The 20,592-nt window shown below is 34.3% G+C and overlaps 1 protein-coding gene and 1 long non-coding RNA gene across 2 annotated transcripts in view; one reads left to right on the top strand and one right to left on the bottom strand.

Moving 5' to 3' along the window:
• LOC143102878 (uncharacterized) overlaps positions 1-20,592 on the bottom strand; it is a 268,065-nt gene that overhangs the window by 85,779 nt on the left and 161,694 nt on the right. The window lies entirely within an intron of this gene.
• Positions 6,299-7,153, top strand: LOC143102279 (uncharacterized). Its single transcript, XR_012982567.1, has 2 exons — positions 6,299-6,578; positions 6,910-7,153. It is a non-coding gene; the product is annotated as an uncharacterized LOC143102279 (long non-coding RNA).

Raw genomic sequence — 20,592 nt, forward strand, 5'->3', positions numbered from 1 at the left:
TAATGTTTGCTAGCAGTTATTCTAACTATGTTATCAAAGATAACAATGTTAACCAAGTTACTTAACTTAGTTAACTACTAAATATGAAAACATTAGCTATGCTAACTAGCATGTTAGCATGCTAACTATATTAACCATGTTACTAGCTAACTTAGCTAATCATTTTTAGCAGTTTTGTTAAAAATGCTAACTAGCATGCTAGCATGCTAACTATGCTAACCATGTTACTTAGCTAACTTAGCTAATCATTTTAGCAGTATTGCTAAAAATGTTAATTAGCATGCTAACATGCTAGCATGCTAACCATGCTAACCATGTTACTTAGCTAACTTAGCTAATCATTTTTAACAGTTTTGCTTAAAATGCTAACTAGCATGCTAACATGCTAACCATGCTAACCATGTTACTTAGCTAACTTAGCTAATCATTTTTAACATTTTTGCTAAAAATGCTAACTAGCATGCTAACATGCTAGCATGCTAACCATGCTAACCATGTTACTTAGCTAACTTAGCTAATCATTTTTAGAAGTTATGCTAACTAGCATGCTAACATGCTAGCATGCTAACCATGTGACTTAGCTAACTTAGCTAATCATTTTTAGCAGTTTTGCTAAAAATGCTAACTAGCATGCTAACATGCTAACTATGCTAACAATGTGACTTAGCTAACTTAGCTAACTAGCTACAGTGGGTAGGAGTCATAGTTGATGACAAGTAACAGTTACAATGGCTGAACAGTTAAAAAGTTCAGTAGTTTAAAGGGTTAAATTGTTTAACAGTGAAATATTGTAGTGAGGACTTTTATTTTGAAATTTTTTTTGATTTTGGCAGAGGAAGCAGTTGAACAGGATGTGTAGTCTTAATAGGGCCAGTTTGTATGCTTAAAGCCTGAGACTGGCAGTTGATCCAGGTGGCCCGAACACCTGCCATAGGATTCTAATTGCTTAACGGCCGTATTGTGATGTCATAATCTAATGTTAAGTCAATGGGGAAATTTTAGTAGTTTTTAATTAATAGTTTAAAAAGTATAAAAGTTACAAAGTTAAAAAATACATAGCTGAAGTCACATAAGTAAGACCTACGCAACGCAGTTTGAATGAAGTTTCTACGTTAAACGGTTGAAGCTGCACTTAATGCAGCTTTAACCGTTTAACGTAGAAACTTCATTCAAACTATGTTACGTAGGTCTTACTTAGGACATGGGTGCTATGTATTTTTCAGCTTCGTAACTTTTATACTTTTTAAAGTATTAATTAAAAACGAATCAAAATTTCCCCATTGACTTAACATTATGATTATGACATCATAATACGGCCGTTAAGCAATTAGAATCCTATGGCAGGTGTTCGGGCCACATTAGTTAGCATGTTAGCATGCTAGTTAGCATTTTTTTAAAACTGCTAAAAATGATTAGCTAAGTTAGCTAAGTCACGTGGTTAGCATAGTTAGCATGCTAACATGTTAGCATGCTAGTTAGCATTTTTTGCAAAACTGCTGAAAATGATTAGCTAAGTTAGCTAAGTCACATGGTTAGCATAGTTAGCATGTTAGCATGCTAGTTAGCATTTTTTGCAAAACTGCTAAAAATGATTAGCAAAGTTAGCTAAGTCACATGGTTAGCATAGTTAGCATGTTAGCATGCTAGTTAACATTTTTTGCAAAACTGCTAAAAATGATTAGCTAAGTTAGCTAAGTCACATGGTTAGCATAGTTAGCATGCTAGCATGTTAGCATGCTAGTTAGCATTTTTTGCAAAACTGCTAAAAATGATTAGCTAAGTTAGCTGTCACATGGTTAGCATAGTTAGCATGCTAGCATGTTAGCATGCTAGCATGCTAGCATGCTAGTTAGCATTTTTTGCAAAACTGCTAAAAATGATTAGCAAAGTTAGCTAAGTCACATGGTTAGCATAGTTAGCATGTTAGCATGCTAGTTAGCATTTTTTACAAAACTGCTAAAAATGATTAGCTAAGTTAGCTAAGTCACATGGTTAGCATAGTTAGCATGCTAGCATGTTAGCATGCTAGTTAGCATTTTTTGCAAAACTGCTAAAAATGATTAGCTAAGTTAGCTAAGTAACATGGTTACCATAGTTAACATGCTAGTTAGCATAACTACTAAATATGAAAACATTAGCTAAGTTAACTAAGTTAAGTAACTTGGTTAACATTATTATCTTTGTTAACATAGTTAGCATAACTACTAGCAAACATTAGAGCCATTCCAACTGTCAGTTATCGTCAACTATCTACCTAAATAATTTAACCATTTAAACTATCCACCTATTGAACTGTTCAGTCATTCCAACTATATTAAACCTCATCTACTTAGCAACCAATATAGTTTGTTTTTACTCTGTATGATATTTTACATCATATTTTTTGCATTTTCATGCACTGTATTTCCTTCAGGAAATGCTTTTCTAGTTATTATAGTGCATGAAAATGCACTATACTGTTATTCCAAGGCTTCTTCTTATTCTTCTTATTCTTCTTCTTCTAACGCGTTTAATGCAGCTTCAACCGTTTAACGTAGAAACTTCATTCAAACTTTGTTACGTAGGTCTTACTTGGGATAAGAGTGCTATGTATTTTTCATCTTTGTAACTTTTATACTTTTTAAACTATTAATTAAAAACTATCAAAATTTCCCCATTGACTTAACATTGCCCTTTATGGCATCACAGCAATTAGAATCTTATGGCAGGTGTTCAGGCCAGCTGGCCCAACTGCCATTCTCAGGCTTTAAGCATACAAACTGGCCCTATTAAGACTACACACCCTATTCAACTGCTTCCTCTGCCAAAAACTGTTTCAAAATAAAAGTCCTCACTACAGTATTTCACTGTTAAACAATTTAACCCTTTAAACTACTGAACTTTTCAACTGTTCAGCCATTGTAACTGTTACTTGTCATCAACTATGACTCCTACCCACTGTAGCTAGTTAGCTAAGTTAGCTAAGTAACTTGGCTAGCATAGTTAGCATGCTAACATTTTAGCATGCTAGTTAGCATGCTAGTTAGCATTTTTAGCAAAACTGCTAAAAATGATTAGCTAAGTTAGCTAATTAACTTGGTTAGCATAGTTAGCATGCTAGCATGTTAACATGCTAGTTAGCATTTTTAGCAAAACTGCTAAAAATGATTAGCTAAGTTAGCTAAGTCACATGGTTAGCATAGTTAGCATGCTATCATGCTAGTTAGCATTTTTAGCAAAACTGTTAAAAATGATTAGCTAAGTAACATGGTTAACATAGTTAGCATGTTAGCATTGCTAACATGCTAGTTAGCATAACTACTAAAAATGAAAACATTAGCTAAGTTAACTAAGTTAAGTATTATCCACCTATTTAACCGTTCAATCATTCCAACTATATTAAACCTTATCTACCAAGCAAATCATTTAACCATATAAACTATCAACCTATTTAACTGTTCAGTCACTCCAACTATATTAAACCTCATCTACCTAGCAACCAATATAGTTTGTTTTTACTCTGTATGATATTTTACATCATATTTTTTGCATTTTCATGCACTGTATTTCCTTCAGGAAATGCTTTTCTAGTTATTATTATTACAGTGCATGAAAATGCACTGTACTGTTATTCCAAGGCATTTTATTATTACAGTGCATGAAAATGCACTGTACTGTTATTCCAAGGCATTTTATTATTATTATTATTATTATTATTATTCTTCTTCTAACGCACTTAATGCAGCTTCAACCGTTTAACGTAGAAACTTCATTCAAACTATGTTACGTAGGTCTTAATTAGGACATGTGAGCTTTGTATTTTTCAACTTTGTAACTTTTATACTTTTTAAACTATTAATTAAAAACTAATCAAAATTTCCCCATTGACTTAACATTATGATTATGACATCACAATACGGCCGTTAAGCAATTAGAATCCTATGGCAGGTGTTCGGGCCACCTGTTTCAACTGCCAGTCTCAGGCTTTAAGCATACAAACTGGCCCTATTAAGACTACACATCCTGTTCAACTGCTTCCTCTGCCAAAAACTGTTTCAAAATAAAAGTCCTCACTACAATATTTCACTGTTAAACAATTTAACCCTTTAAACTACTGAACTTTTTAACTGTTCAGCCATTGTAACTGTTACTTGTCATCAACTATGACTCCTACCCACTGTAGCTAGTTAGCATGGTTAGCATAGTTAGCATGCTAGCATGTTAGCATGCTAGCATGTTAGCATGCTAGTTAGCATTTTTTACAAAACTGCTAAAAATGATTAGCTAAGTTAGCTAAGTCACATGGTTAGCATAGTTAGCATGCTAACATGTTAGCATGCTAGTTAGCATTTTTTACAAAACTGCTAAAAATGATTAGCTAAGTTAGTTAAGTCACATGGTTAGCATAGTTAGCATGCTAATATGTTAGCATGCTAGTTAGCATTTTTTACAAAACTGCTAAAAATGATTAGCTAAGTTAGCTAAGTCATATGGTTAGCATAGTTAGCATGCTAGCATGTTAGCATGCTAGTTAGCATTTTTTACAAAACTGCTAAAAATGATTAGCTAAGTTAGCTAAGTCACATGGTTAGCATAGTTAGCATGCTAGCATGTTAGCATGTTAGTTAGCATTTTTTGCAAAACTGCTAAAAATGATTAGCTAAGTAAGCTAAGTCACATGGTTAGCATAGTTAGCATGCTAGCATGTTAGCATGCTAGTTAGCATTTTTTACAAAACTGCTAAAAATGATTAGCTAAGTTAGCTAAGTCACATGGTTAGCATAGTTAGCATGCTAACATGTTAGCATGCTAGTTAGCATTTTTTACAAAACTGCTAAAAATGATTAGCTAAGTTAGCTAAGTCACATGGTTAGCATAGTTAGCATGCTAGCATAGTTAGCATGCTAACATGTTAGCATGCTAGTTAGCATAGTTAGCAAAACTGCTAAAAATGATTAGCTAGATTAGCTAAGTCACATGGTTAACATAGTTAGCATGTTAGCATTGCTAACTACTAAAAATGCATTAGCTAAGTTAACTAAGTTAAGTATTGTCCACCTATTTAACCGTTCAATCATTCCAACTTTATTAAACCTTATCTTCCAAGCAAATCATTTAACCATATAAACTATCCACCTATTTAACTGTTCAGTCACTCCAACTATATTAAACCTCATCTACCTAGCAACCAATATAGTTTGTTTTTACTCTGTATGATCATATTTTTTGCATTTTCATGCACTGTATTTCCTTCAGGAAATGCTTTTCTAGTTATTATTATTATTCTTCTTCTAACGCACTTAATGCAGCTTCAACCGTTTAACGTAGAAACTTCATTCAAACTATGTTACGTAGGTCTTAATTAGGACATGTGAGCTTTGTATTTTTCAACTTTGTAACTTTTATACTTTTTAAACTATTAATGAAAAACTAATCAAAATTTCCCCATTGACTTAACATTATGATTATGACATCACAATACGGCCGTTAAGCAATTAGAATCCTATGGCAGGTGTTCGGGCCACCTGTTTCAACTGCCAGTCTCAGGCTTTAAGCATACAAACTGGCCCTATTAACCCAGTACACTACGGGTGACCCGTATTCGGGCAAATACAGTGCCCCCCACCTCCCCCCAACAACCCCCATGCATTTCTTTGCACCTTATCATGAACTACCATAGTCATGCTATATACCATTTTAAAGCTGAGAAACTCAAGAATCGATATATGTAAAGCTTTCCATGAATTAACATATATTTCGTGTGTAAAATATAAGTTTATCCCGATATATAACATATCAGAATACCCCCCTCCACCACCCCCCAAAGTTGCTGCGTTCATATTTTGTCACTTGTCTGTATGGCCGTACCAATAAGTTAGCCCAGCATGCTTGGTCTTGAAATTTTCGTAAGAATCCATAGATGTAAAATATCTACATTGTTATATTGCCAATATATTGAGTAGTTGTACACGCCAGTACAAACAAAACAGATACATACGAAAAGAAGCGAAGTAAACACTTATTTTTCGCGGAAATCCAGATATTTCGGTTTTACTTCCATTATTGTCGCTGGATTCACGGTACTCCGCGTGTTCACGAGGCTCTTCTGATTCCATCGATACCCATTACATGTCTGTAGGACCAATGAGAGTCGAGATAGATGCCATCAAAGCCAATGAGTCACGTAAGCGATGAATCTGACAACCAGTCTTTGAATGGTCATAGCGCTGCGTCTGAGTGAGCCAATGAGATGGGACCTAGATGTCCGTGTAGCCAATGAGGAGAGCTTTCTTTAGACATGTGACACATCATCCCATTCTACTTCCCTGTCGGCTAAACTCAAGGCGCATAGCCCATGCGTAACCAGATTCCGAAGCAGTGGTTTGGAAGTTTGTTACTAAACAAGCAAGAGACATGTTTTTGAAGGTTTTTGTTCGTAAAACATGCCAAAGAGACAAAAAAAAGACGAAACATGTCGAAGAACCCGAGGACATTGAAGATCTGGAGGACATCGATGAAGGAGAAGAAAGCGTTTTCTCGGAATGCGACTCCGAGGAGGAGCAGAACTTTTTAGCTGGGAAGGACCCCGATTTTGAGCTGTGAGTAGACTACTTATATCCATATACAGTTACAGATACAGTTTAGTTTGCTTTTGTAATGTTTAGTGCATAGTTTTTCATTTAGCTTTGTTTCATAGTGTGAACAGTGTGAACAGTGTTCTGGTACCTGGGGGGGAGGGGAGTTAGGTGAGAATGCAGTGTGTGTTTGTGTGTGTGTGTGTGTGTGTGTGTGTGTGTGTGTGTAAAAGAGAGAGCAGGGGGAGGTGTGACCTGAGTACACACATTTATATCATTTGTATAAGTTGTTGGGAAGGGTTTTCATATACTTTAGTGGGTCTGAGCCTAACTTCCATCTGTACAATTGTTTCAGTGACAGCGATGAAGACTGGGCCCCGCCAAGCAAAAAAACAAGAGCTGAGGATCCTGTGTCTGAGGAAGAGGAGCCGGTGGCCGAGACTATTTCAGTTGTTCATAACACGTTCCATTTTGTTGACCGTGGTTGCCAACACAAATACATTTCTATTGCATTGAATGTGAATCATTTGATGTTTCGTTTGCCAGGGTATTGCTATTTTTTACCTTTGTTTCATTTTATAATACAAATGTTCACTGCATTACCTTGTTTGTCCTTTTTTCATGGAAATCTCAAAGGCGTAGGAGCAAAAGTAAGAGTTTCAGGTCAGATAATGCTTCTCTGGACTCATGGCACAGCCACTGCAAAGCACTCCAGGTACAAGCAACATGACACAGAGAGTGTAACCTTTCATTTGACACCAAGATCATGGTTCTACATAAAGGGGTTCTTGTATAGGAAGCATTTTAGTTTTGGGTAACCAAAGGTCCTTTTGGAGTCTCCAAATGGACACTTAGCAAAACGCATGTGTATGCCCACACAAATATGGGTCCCACACAGTCATACATCATCCTATAAGGATCTACTTTGACATACAGATTCACAAGACCTGGTAGTGGGCCTCAGTGGTGTTTTCAAGAGAAAATAAGTGACCAAGAGGGCAGAATGTGGTCATTTCTAGAGATGTACATAACCGCCTATAAAAAAAACTATCATTCTACCCTTTGCCACTCTCTGATAGTTCATCACACAGTCAATCTATTGGTACCAAAAAATTCTACAAGGCCTTAGCTTTCCAAAGAGGTCAGGCACTTGATTGTAAGTCAAAGTATGTGGCAACAGGGCCATTTTAAGTAGGCGGTGTGCAATTTCGAGGAAAAACTCAAAATAGGGGTGGAAATGTATAAGGTTAAGACTACACATCCTGTTCAACTGCTTCCTCTGCCAAAAACTGTTTCAAAATAAAAGTCCTCACTACAATATTTCACTGTTAAACAATTTAACCCTTTAAACTACTGAACTTTTTAACTGTTCAGCCATTGTAACTGTTACTTGTCATCAACTATGACTCCTACCCACTGTAGCTAGTTAGCATGGTTAGCATAGTTAGCATGCTAGCATGTTAGCATGCTAGCATGTTAGCATGCTAGTTAGCATTTTTTACAAAACTGCTAAAAATGATTAGCTAAGTTAGCTAAGTCACATGGTTAGCATAGTTAGCATGCTAACATGTTAGCATGCTAGTTAGCATTTTTTACAAAACTGCTAAAAATGATTAGCTAAGTTAGCTAAGTCACATGGTTAGCATAGTTAGCATGCTAACATGTTAGCATGCTAGTTAGCATTTTTTACAAAACTGCTAAAAATGATTAGCTAAGTTAGCTAAGTCATATGGTTAGCATAGTTAGCATGCTAGCATGTTAGCATGCTAGTTAGCATTTTTTACAAAACTGCTAAAAATGATTAGCTAAGTTAGCTAAGTCACATGGTTAGCATAGTTAGCATGCTAGCATAGTTAGCATGCTAACATGTTAGCATGCTAGTTAGCATAGTTAGCAAAACTGCTAAAAATGATTAGCTAGATTAGCTAAGTCACATGGTTAACATAGTTAGCATGTTAGCATTGCTAACTACTAAAAATGCATTAGCTAAGTTAACTAAGTTAAGTATTGTCCACCTATTTAACCGTTCAATCATTCCAACTTTATTAAACCTTATCTTCCAAGCAAATCATTTAACCATATAAACTATCCACCTATTTAACTGTTCAGTCACTCCAACTATATTAAAACTCATCTACCTAGCAACCAATATAGTTTGTTTTTACTCTGTATGATATTTTACATCATATTTTTTGCATTTTCATGCACTGTATTTCCTTCAGGAAATGCTTTTCTAGTTATTATTATTCTTCTTCTAACGCACTTAATGCAGCTTCAACCGTTTAACGTAGAAACTTCATTCAAACTATGTTACGTAGGTCTTAATTAGGACATGTGAGCTTTGTATTTTTCAACTTTGTAACTTTTATACTTTTTAAACTATTAATTAAAAACTAATCAAAATTTCCCCATTGACTTAACATTATGATTATGACATCACAATACGGCCGTTAAGCAATTAGAATCCTATGGCAGGTGTTCGGGCCAGCTGCATCAACTGCCAGTCTCAGGCTTTAAGCATACAAACTGGCCCTATTAAGACTACACATCCTGTCCAACTGCTTCCTCTGCCAAAAACTGTTTCAAAATAAAAGTCCTCACTACAATATTTCACTGTTAAACAATTTAACCCTTTAAACTACTGAACTTTTTAACTGTTCAGCCATTGTAACTGTTACTTGTCATCAACTATGACTCCTACCCACTGTAGCTAGTTAGCATGGTTAGCATAGTTAGCATGCTAACATGTTAGCATGCTAGCATGTTAGCATGCTAGTTAGCATTTTTTATAAAACTGCTAAAAATGATTAGCTAAGTTAGCTAAGTCACATGGTTAGCATAGTTAGCATGCTAGCATGTTAGCATGCTAGTTAGCATTTTTTACAAAACTGCTAAAAATGATTAGCTAAGTTAGCTAAGTCACATGGTTAGCATAGTTAGCATGCTAACATGTTAGCATGCTAGTTAGCATTTTTTTACAAAACTGCTAAAAATGATTAGCTAAGTTAGCTAAGTCACATGGTTAGCATAGTTAGCATGCTAGCATGTTAGCATGCTAGTTAGCATTTTTTATAAAACTGCTAAAAATGATTAGCTAAGTTAGCTAAGTCACATGGTTAGCATGCTAACATGTTAGCATGCTAGTTAGCATAGTTAGCAAAACTGCTAAAAATGATTAGCTAGATTAGCTAAGTCACATGGTTAACATAGTTAGCATGTTAGCATTGCTAACTTGTCATCAACTATGACTCCTACCCACTGTAGCTAGTTAGCATGGTTAGCATAGTTAGCATGCTAACATGTTAGCATGCTAGTTAGCATTTTTTACAAAACTGCTAAAAATGATTAGCTAAGTTAGCTAAGTCACATGGTTAGCATAGTTAGCATGCTAGCATGTTAGCATGCTAGTTAGCATTTTTTACAAAACTGCTAAAAATGATTAGCTAAGTTAGCTAAGTCACATGGTTAGCATAGTTAGCATGTTAACATGTTAACATGCTAGTTAGCATAGTTAGCAAAACTGCTAAAAATGATTAGCTAGATTAGCTAAGTCACATGGTTAACATAGTTAGCATGTTAGCATTGCTAACTACTAAAAATGCATTAGCTAAGTTAACTAAGTTAAGTATTGTCCACCTATTTAACCGTTCAATCATTCCAACTATATTAAACCTTATCTTCCAAGCAAATCATTTAACCATATAAACTATCCACCTATTTAACTGTTCAGTCACTCCAACTATATTAAACCTCATCTACCTAGCAACCAATATAGTTTGTTTTTACTCTGTATGATATTTTACATCATATTTTTTGCATTTTCATGCACTGTATTTCCTTCAGGAAATGCTTTTCTAGTTACAGTGCATGAAAATGCACTGTACTGTTATTCCAAGGCATTTTATTACAGTGCATGAAAATGCACTGTACTGTTATTCCAAGGCATTTTATTATTATTATTCTTCTTCTAACGCACTTAATGCAGCTTCAACCGTTTAACGTAGAAACTTCATTCAAACTATGTTACGTAGGTCTTACTTAGGACATGTGAGCTTTGTATTTTTCAACTTTGTAACTTTTATACTTTTTAAACTATTAATTAAAAACTAATCAAAATTTCCCCATTGACTTAACATTATGATTATGACATCACAATACGGCCGTTAAGCAATTAGAATCCTATGGCAGGTGTTCGGGCCAGCTGCATCAACTGCCAGTCTCAGGCTTTAAGCATACAAACTGGCCCTATTAAGACTACACATCCTGTTCAACTGCTTCCTCTGCCAAAAACTGTTTCAAAATAAAAGTCCTCACTACAATATTTCACTGTTAAACAATTTAACCCTTTAAACTACTGAACTTTTTAACTGTTCAGCCATTGTAACTGTTACTTGTCATCAACTATGACTCCTACCCACTGTAGCTAGTTAGCATGGTTAGCATAGTTAGCATGTTAGCATGCTAGCATGTTAGCATGCTAGTTAGCATTTTTTACAAAACTGCTAAAATGATTAGCTAAGTTAGCTAAGTCACATGGTTAGCATAGTTAGCATGCTAGCATGTTAGCATGCTAGTTAGCATTTTTTGCAAAATTGCTAAAAATGATTAGGTAAGTTAGCTACGTCACATGGTTAGCATAGTTAGCATGCTAACATGTTAGCATGCTAGTTAGCATTTTTTATAAAACTGCTAAAAATGATTAGCTAAGTTAGCTAAGTCACATGGTTAGCATAGTTAGCATGTTAGCATGCTAGTTAGCATTTTTGGCAAAACTGCTAAAAATGATTAGCTAAGTTAGCTAAGTCACATGGTTAGCATAGTTAGCATGCTAGCATGTTAGCATGCTAATTAGCATTTTAAGCAAAACTGCTAAAAATGATTAGCTAAGTTAGCTAAGTCACATAGTTAGCATAGTTAGCATGCTAACATGTTAGCATGCTAGTTAGCATTTTTAGCAAAACTATTAAAAATGATTAGCTAAGTTAGCTAAGTAAAATGGTTAGCATGCTAGCATGTTAGTATGCTAGTTAGCAAAACTGCTAAACATGATTAGCTAGGTTAGCTAAGTCACATGGTTAACATAGTTAGCATGTTAGCATTGCTAACATGCTAGTTAGCATAACTACTAAAAATGAAAACATTAGCTAAGTTAACTAAGTTAAGTATTATCCACCTATTTAACCGTTCAATCATTCCAACTATATTAAACCTTATCTACCAAGCAAATCATTTAACCATATAAACTATCAACCTATTTAACTGTTCAGTCACTCCAACTATATTAAACCTCATCTACCTAGCAACCAATATAGTTTGTTTTTACGCTGTATGATATTTTACATCATATTTTTTGCATTTTCATGCACTGTATTTCCTTCAGGAAATGCTTTTCTAGTTATTATTATTCTTCTTCTAACGCACTTAATGCAGCTTCAACCGTTTAACGTAGAAACTTCATTCAAACTATGTTACGTAGGTCTTACTTAGGACATGTGAGCTTTGTATTTTTCAACTTTGTAACTTTTATACTTTTTAAACTATTAATTAAAAACTAATCAAAATTTCCCCATTGACTTAACATTATGATTATGACATCACAATACGGCAGTTAAGCAATTAGAATCCTATGGCAGGTGTTCGGGCCACCTGGACCAACTGCCATTCTCAGGCTTTAAGCATACAAACTGGCCCTATTAAGACTACACATCCTGTCCAACTGCTTCCTCTGCCAAAAACTGTTTCAAAATAAAAGTCATCACTACAATATTTCACTGTTAAACAATTTAACCCTTTAAACTAATGAACTTTTTAACTGTTCAACCATTGTAACTGTTACTTGTCATCAACTATGACTCCCACCCACTGTAGCTAGTTAGCATGGTTAGCATGCTAGCATGTTAGCATGCTAGCATGTTAGCATGCTAGTTAGCATTTTTTACAAAACTGTTAAAAATGATTAGCTAAGTTAGCTAAGTCACATGGTTAGCATAGTTAGCATGCTAGCATGTTAGCATGCTAGTTAGCATTTTTTGAAAAACTGCTAAAAATGATTAGCTAAGTTAGCTAAGTCACATGGTTAGCATAGTTAGCATGCTAGCATGTTAGCATGCTAGCATGTTAGCATGCTAGTTAGCATTTTTAACAAAACTGCTAAAAATTATTAGCTAAGTTAGCTAAGTCACATGGTTAGCATAGTTAGCATGTTAGCATGCTAACATGTTAGCATGCTAGTTAGCATTTTTAATAAAACTGCTAAAAATGATTAGCTAAGTTAGCTAAGTCACATGGTTAGCATAGTTAGCATGCTAGCATGTTAGCATGCTAGTTAGCATTTTTAGCAAAACTGCTAAAAATAATTAGCTAGGTTAGCTAAGTCACATGGTTAACATAGTTAGCATGTTAGCATTGCTAACATGCTAGTTAGCATAACTACTAAAAATGAAAACATTAGCTAAGTTAACTAAGTTAAGTATTATCCACCTATTTAACCGTTCTATCATTCCAACTATATTAAACCTTATGTACCAAGCTAATCATTTAACCATATAAACTATCCACCTATTTAACTGTTCAGTCACTCCAACTATATTAAACCTCATCTACCTAGCAACCAATATAGTTTGTTTTTACTCTGTATGATATTTTACATCATATTTTTTGCATTTTCATGCACTGTATTTCCTTCAGGAAATGCTTTTCTAGTTATTATTATTACAGTGCATGAAAATGCACTGTACTGTTATTCCAAGGCATTTTATTATTATTATTATTATTATTCTTCTTCTAACGCACTTAATGCAGCTTCAACCGTTTAACGTAGAAACTTCATTCAAACTATGTTACGTAGGTCTTACTTAGGACATGTGAGCTTTGTATTTTTCAACTTTGTAACTTTTATACTTTTTAAACTATTAATTAAAAACTAATCAAAATTTCCCCATTGACTTAACATTATGATTATGACATCACAATACGGCCGTTAAGCAATTAGAATCCTATGGCAGGTGTTCGGGCCACCTGTTTCAACTGCCAGTCTCAGGCTTTAAGCATACAAACTGGCCCTATTAAGACTACACATCCTGTTCAACTGCTTCCTCTGCCAGAAACTGTTTCAAAATAAAAGTCCTCACTACAATATTTCACTGTTAAACAATTTAAACTACTGAACTTTTTAACTGTTCAGCCATTGTAACTGTTACTTGTCATCAACTATGACTCCTACCCACTGTAGCTAGTTAGCATGGTTAGCATAGTTAGCATGCTAACATGTTAGCATGCTAGCATGTTAGCATGCTAGTTAGCATTTTTTATAAAACTGCTAAAAATGATTAGCTAAGTTAGCTAAGTCACATGGTTAGCATAGTTAGCATGCTAGCATGTTAGCATGCTAGTTAGCATTTTTTACAAAACTGCTAAAAATGATTAGCTAAGTTAGCTAAGTCACATGGTTAGCATAGTTAGCATGCTAACATGTTAGCATGCTAGTTAGCATTTTTTTACAAAACTGCTAAAAATGATTAGCTAAGTTAGCTAAGTCACATGGTTAGCATAGTTAGCATGCTAGCATGTTAGCATGCTAGTTAGCATTTTTTATAAAACTGCTAAAAATGATTAGCTAAGTTAGCTAAGTCACATGGTTAGCATGCTAACATGTTAGCATGCTAGTTAGCATAGTTAGCAAAACTGCTAAAAATGATTAGCTAGATTAGCTAAGTCACATGGTTAACATAGTTAGCATGTTAGCATTGCTAACTTGTCATCAACTATGACTCCTACCCACTGTAGCTAGTTAGCATGGTTAGCATAGTTAGCATGCTAACATGTTAGCATGCTAGTTAGCATTTTTTACAAAACTGCTAAAAATGATTAGCTAAGTTAGCTAAGTCACATGGTTAGCATAGTTAGCATGCTAGCATGTTAGCATGCTAGTTAGCATTTTTTACAAAACTGCTAAAAATGATTAGCTAAGTTAGCTAAGTCACATGGTTAGCATAGTTAGCATGTTAACATGTTAACATGCTAGTTAGCATAGTTAGCAAAACTGCTAAAAATGATTAGCTAGATTAGCTAAGTCACATGGTTAACATAGTTAGCATGTTAGCATTGCTAACTACTAAAAATGCATTAGCTAAGTTAACTAAGTTAAGTATTGTCCACCTATTTAACCGTTCAATCATTCCAACTATATTAAACCTTATCTTCCAAGCAAATCATTTAACCATATAAACTATCCACCTATTTAACTGTTCAGTCACTCCAACTATATTAAACCTCATCTACCTAGCAACCAATATAGTTTGTTTTTACTCTGTATGATATTTTACATCATATTTTTTGCATTTTCATGCACTGTATTTCCTTCAGGAAATGCTTTTCTAGTTACAGTGCATGAAAATGCACTGTACTGTTATTCCAAGGCATTTTATTACAGTGCATGAAAATGCACTGTACTGTTATTCCAAGGCATTTTATTATTATTATTCTTCTTCTAACGCACTTAATGCAGCTTCAACCGTTTAACGTAGAAACTTCATTCAAACTATGTTACGTAGGTCTTACTTAGGACATGTGAGCTTTGTATTTTTCAACTTTGTAACTTTTATACTTTTTAAACTATTAATTAAAAACTAATCAAAATTTCCCCATTGACTTAACATTATGATTATGACATCACAATACGGCCGTTAAGCAATTAGAATCCTATGGCAGGTGTTCGGGCCAGCTGCATCAACTGCCAGTCTCAGGCTTTAAGCATACAAACTGGCCCTATTAAGACTACACATCCTGTTCAACTGCTTCCTCTGCCAAAAACTGTTTCAAAATAAAAGTCCTCACTACAATATTTCACTGTTAAACAATTTAACCCTTTAAACTACTGAACTTTTTAACTGTTCAGCCATTGTAACTGTTACTTGTCATCAACTATGACTCCTACCCACTGTAGCTAGTTAGCATGGTTAGCATAGTTAGCATGTTAGCATGCTAGCATGTTAGCATGCTAGTTAGCATTTTTTACAAAACTGCTAAAATGATTAGCTAAGTTAGCTAAGTCACATGGTTAGCATAGTTAGCATGCTAGCATGTTAGCATGCTAGTTAGCATTTTTTGCAAAATTGCTAAAAATGATTAGGTAAGTTAGCTACGTCACATGGTTAGCATAGTTAGCATGCTAACATGTTAGCATGCTAGTTAGCATTTTTTATAAAACTGCTAAAAATGATTAGCTAAGTTAGCTAAGTCACATGGTTAGCATAGTTAGCATGTTAGCATGCTAGTTAGCATTTTTGGCAAAACTGCTAAAAATGATTAGCTAAGTTAGCTAAGTCACATGGTTAGCATAGTTAGCATGCTAGCATGTTAGCATGCTAATTAGCATTTTAAGCAAAACTGCTAAAAATGATTAGCTAAGTTAGCTAAGTCACATAGTTAGCATAGTTAGCATGCTAACATGTTAGCATGCTAGTTAGCATTTTTAGCAAAACTATTAAAAATGATTAGCTAAGTTAGCTAAGTAAAATGGTTAGCATGCTAGCATGTTAGTATGCTAGTTAGCAAAACTGCTAAACATGATTAGCTAGGTTAGCTAAGTCACATGGTTAACATAGTTAGCATGTTAGCATTGCTAACATGCTAGTTAGCATAACTACTAAAAATGAAAACATTAGCTAAGTTAACTAAGTTAAGTATTATCCACCTATTTAACCGTTCAATCATTCCAACTATATTAAACCTTATCTACCAAGCAAATCATTTAACCATATAAACTATCAACCTATTTAACTGTTCAGTCACTCCAACTATATTAAACCTCATCTACCTAGCAACCAATATAGTTTGTTTTTACGCTGTATGATATTTTACATCATATTTTTTGCATTTTCATGCACTGTATTTCCTTCAGGAAATGCTTTTCTAGTTATTATTATTCTTCTTCTAACGCACTTAATGCAGCTTCAACCGTTTAACGTAGAAACTTCATTCAAACTATGTTACGTAGGTCTTACTTAGGACATGTGAGCTTTGTATTTTTCAACTTTGTAACTTTTATACTTTTTAAACTATTAATTAAAAACTAATCAAAATTTCCCCATTGACTTAACATTATGATTATGACATCACAATACGGCAGTTAAGCAATTAGAATCCTATGGCAGGTGTTCGGGCCACCTGGACCAACTGCCATTCTCAGGCTTTAAGCATACAAACTGGCCCTATTAAGACTACACATCCTGTCCAACTGCTTCCTCTGCCAAAAACTGTTTCAAAATAAAAGTCATCACTACAATATTTCACTGTTAAACAATTTAACCCTTTAAACTAATGAACTTTTTAACTGTTCAACCATTGTAACTGTTACTTGTCATCAACTATGACTCCCACCCACTGTAGCTAGTTAGCATGGTTAGCATGCTAGCATGTTAGCATGCTAGCATGTTAGCATGCTAGTTAGCATTTTTTACAAAACTGTTAAAAATGATTAGCTAAGTTAGCTAAGTCACATGGTTAGCATAGTTAGCATGCTAGCATGTTAGCATGCTAGCATGTTAGCATGCTAGTTAGCATTTTTAACAAAACTGCTAAAAATTATTAGCTAAGTTAGCTAAGTCACATGGTTAGCATAGTTAGCATGTTAGCATGCTAACATGTTAGCATGCTAGTTAGCATTTTTAATAAAACTGCTAAAAATGATTAGCTAAGTTAGCTAAGTCACATGGTTAGCATAGTTAGCATGCTAGCATGTTAGCATGCTAGTTAGCATTTTTAGCAAAACTGCTAAAAATAATTAGCTAGGTTAGCTAAGTCACATGGTTAACATAGTTAGCATGTTAGCATTGCTAACATGCTAGTTAGCATAACTACTAAAAATGAAAACATTAGCTAAGTTAACTAAGTTAAGTATTATCCACCTATTTAACCGTTCTATCATTCCAACTATATTAAACCTTATGTACCAAGCTAATCATTTAACCATATAAACTATCCACCTATTTAACTGTTCAGTCACTCCAACTATATTAAACCTCATCTACCTAGCAACCAATATAGTTTGTTTTTACTCTGTATGATATTTTACATCATATTTTTTGCATTTTCATGCACTGTATTTCCTTCAGGAAATGCTTTTCTAGTTATTATTATTACAGTGCATGAAAATGCACTGTACTGTTATTCCAAGGCATTTTATTATTATTATTATTATTATTCTTCTTCTAACGCACTTAATGCAGCTTCAACCGTTTAACGTAGAAACTTCATTCAAACTATGTTACGTAGGTCTTACTTAGGACATGTGAGCTTTGTATTTTTCAACTTTGTAACTTTTATACTTTTTAAACTATTAATTAAAAACTAATCAAAATTTCCCCATTGACTTAACATTATGATTATGACATCACAATACGGCCGTTAAGCAATTAGAATCCTATGGCAGGTGTTCGGGCCACCTGTTTCAACTGCCAGTCTCAGGCTTTAAGCATACAAACTGGCCCTATTAAGACTACACATCCTGTTCAACTGCTTCCTCTGCCAGAAACTGTTTCAAAATAAAAGTCCTCACTACAATATTTCACTGTTAAACAATTTAAACTACTGAACTTTTTAACTGTTCAGCCATTGTAACTGTTACTTGTCATCAACTATGACTCCTACCCACTGTAGCTAGTTAGCATGGTTAGCATAGTTAGCATGCTAGCATGTTAGCATGCTAGTTAGCATTTTTTACAAAACTGCTAAAAATGATTAGCTAAGTTAGCTAAGTCACATGGTTAGCATAGTTAGCATGCTAGCATGTTAGCATGCTAGTTAGCATTTTTTACAAAACTGCTAAAAATGATTAGCTAAGTTAGCTAAGTCACATGGTTAGCATAGTTAGCATGCTAACATGTTAGCATGCTAATTAGCATTTTTAGCAAAACTGCTAAAAATGATTAGCTAAGTTAGCTAAGTCACATGGTTAGCATAGTTAGCATGCTAGCATGTTAACATGCTAGTTAGCATAGTTAGCAAAACTGCTAAAAATGATTAGCTAGATTAGCTAAGTCACATGGTTAACATAGTTAGCATGTTAGTATTGCTAACTACTAAAAATGCATTAGCTAAGTTAACTAAGTTAAGTATTATCCACCTATTTAACCGTTCAATCATTCCAACTATATTAAACCTTATCTACCAAGCAAATCATTTAACCATATAAACTATCCACCTATTTAACTGTTCAGTCACTCCAACTATATTAAACCTCATCTACCTAGCAACCAATATAGTTTGTTTTTACTCTGTATGATATTTTACATCATATTTTTTGCATTTTCATGCACTGTATTTCCTTCAGGAAATGCTTTTCTAGTTATTATTATTCTTCTTCTAACGCACTTAATGCAGCTTCAACCGTTTAACGTAGAAACTTCATTCAAACTATGTTACGTAGGTCTTACTTAGGACATGTGAGCTTTGTATTTTTCAACTTTGTAACTTTTATACTTTTTAAACTATTAATTAAAAACGAATCAAAATTTCCCCATTGACTTAACATTATGATTATGACATCACAATACGGCCGTTAAGCAATTAGAATCCTATGGCAGGTGTTCGGGCCACCTGTTTCAACTGCCAGTCTCAGGCTTTAAGCATACAAACTGGCCCTATTAAGACTACACATCCTGTTCAACTGCTTCCTCTGCCAGAAACTGTTTCAAAATAAAAGTCCTCACTACAATGTTTCACTGTTAAACAATTTAAACTACTGAACTTTTTAACTGTTCAGCCATTGTAACTGTTACTTGTCATCAACTATGACTCCTACCCACTGTAGCTAGTTAGCATGGTTAGCATAGTTAGCATGCTAGCATGTTAGCATGCTAGTTAGCATTTTTTACAAAACTGCTAAAAATGATTAGCTAAGTTAGCTAAGTCACATGGTTAGCATAGTTAGCATGCTAGCATGTTAGCATGCTAGTTAGCATTTTTTACAAAACTGCTAAAAATGATTAGCTAAGTTAGCTAAGTCACATGGTTAGCATAGTTAGCATGCTAGCATGTTAGCATGCTAGTTAGCATAGTTAGCAAAACTGCTAAAAATGATTAGCTAGATTAGCTAAGTCACATGGTTAACATAGTTAGCATGTTAGCATTGCTAACTACTAAAAATGCATTAGCTAAGTTAACTAAGTTAAGTATTGTCCACCTATTTAACCGTTCAATCATTCCAACTATATTAAACCTTATCTTCCAAGCAAATCATTTAACCATATAAACTATCCACCTATTTAACTGTTCAGTCACTCCAACTATATTAAACCTCATCTACCTAGCAACCAATATAGTTTGTTTTTACTCTGTATGATATTTTACATCATATTTTTTGCATTTTCATGCACTGTATTTCCTTCAGGAAATGCTTTTCTAGTTACAGTGCATGAAAATGCACTGTACTGTTATTCCAAGGCATTTTATTATTATTATTCTTCTTCTAACGCACTTAATGCAGCTTCAACCGTTTAACGTAGAAACTTCATTCAAACTATGTTACGTAGGTCTTACTTAGGACATGTGAGCTTTGTATTTTTCAACTTTGTAACTTTTATACTTTTTAAACTATTAATTAAAAACTAATCAAAATTTCCCCATTGACTTAACATTATGATTATGACATCACAATACGGCCGTTAAGCAATTAGAATCCTATGGCAGGTGTTCGGGCCAGCTGCATCAACTGCCAGTCTCAGGCTTTAAGCATACAAACTGGCCCTATTAAGACTACACATCCTGTCCAACTGCTTCCTCTGCCAAAAACTGTTTCAAAATAAAAGTCCTCACTACAATATTTCACTGTTAAACAATTTAACCCTTTAAACTACTGACCTTTTTAACTGTTCAGCCATTGTAACTGTTACTTGTCATCAACTATGACTCCTACCCACTGTAGCTAGTTAGCATGGTTAGCATAGTTAGCATGCTAGCATGTTAGCATGCTAGCATGTTAGCATGCTAACATGTTAGCATGCTAGTTAGCATTTTTTGCAAAACTGCTAAAAATGAT

Source organism: Alosa pseudoharengus, unplaced genomic scaffold, assembly GCF_046254945.1.
Source record: "Alosa pseudoharengus isolate Yale_2024_CS ecotype anadromous, Long Island Sound unplaced genomic scaffold, YU_APseudo_1.1 YU_APseudo_1.1_scf_4, whole genome shotgun sequence".
Taxonomy (NCBI): Eukaryota; Metazoa; Chordata; class Actinopteri; order Clupeiformes; family Clupeidae; genus Alosa; species Alosa pseudoharengus.